Below are 1,281 nucleotides of genomic sequence, written 5' to 3' on the forward strand. Positions count from 1 at the left end.
CCCTATAGTGGGAACCAGCCAAAACGCCCTTGGACAACTGCATAGGCTCAAATTCTAGAGCTCCTTGAGCATCTGTTCAACTACATGAATGCGGGTAGAGGGCTGGGGATTGTCCTAGAGGGGAGAGCCTGAAAAGGAGACAAGGGATGGAGTACTCTGAGATTGGGAATGGGTGGCTAACCCAGTTATTGGAGTGAAACTTCGAAAATTTCAAGAAAGATATTCCAAAGTGCAGGACTTTGCATCATTTATACATTTATTAATATCCATCGAACTGTATATGTAAATTTTGTTTTCATTTTACTATATGTATGTTATACTAAGATTTCAAAACAGTAAAAAAAAATCAATTATTAAGCATCTACTACATGAGTAACTAGATAAAATGAGGTTAAACACTGACCAAATAAATACCATTGGTTAAAAAGTATAAAGAGTGGGTAAGATACTTTAACTCATCTGATAAGCTTCAAGAAAGAAGTACAAGTTGAAAGAGCTGGGTCTAAGGGTGATTAGTATATGGTAAATGAACAAATAAAGTTAGAGAATCAGACATTAATTACTCTCTAGAGCACTAAATTTGGCTTTTGAGTGTATCAGAGAGTAAAATTTACACATGTTGGAATTCACCCACTTGGGATGTCTGTTTCTGAGCGTCTTAAGTTCCCGAAAATATCGATGCTTCCAATTAATAGTTTCTTCCTCTCTCTCTCTCTCTCATATATACACGTATGTACATATACATATGCATGTATATATGTATATATCAGTATTTCATACACATACATCTATAGACAGCCGACCAGTTCACTTTGATCAATACGTCACTTATGAGAAGAGTTCCATAGATGTAATGATTCCACAGAAAGATTCCACTCAGAGTTTTAGGAAAAAAATTCTCAAATTCTTTTCTGAAGACACTTAAAATGTCACATACCTTTTATTTTTATATTTTTAGGACTTAGTTTGTAATATGTGAGTATGTGTGTGTGAATATATATATTTATATACGAATTTGATAATGTAGTCAACAAAGTTAACTATCGGCTAAAGAGAAGAATCCTTTCATTTCACATAGTCGTGTCCACTAGACCTTCCCTGTAGAAGTTAAATGGAAAAATAATCCTATTAAAACGTTTTAAGTAAGTTGTGTCAAACCTTAATTATCCGTAAATTTTCACAGTAATTGTTTTGACATTAATCACATTATATGCTGTGGACTTGGTGTCTGTGAAAATTATGAAAGTAAAAACACTAAGATCAGAGTTTTTTTTTTTTTTT

Source organism: Galeopterus variegatus, unplaced genomic scaffold (genome assembly GCF_000696425.1).
Source record: "Galeopterus variegatus unplaced genomic scaffold, G_variegatus-3.0.2 Scaffold7402, whole genome shotgun sequence".
Lineage (NCBI taxonomy): Eukaryota > Metazoa > Chordata > Mammalia > Dermoptera > Cynocephalidae > Galeopterus > Galeopterus variegatus.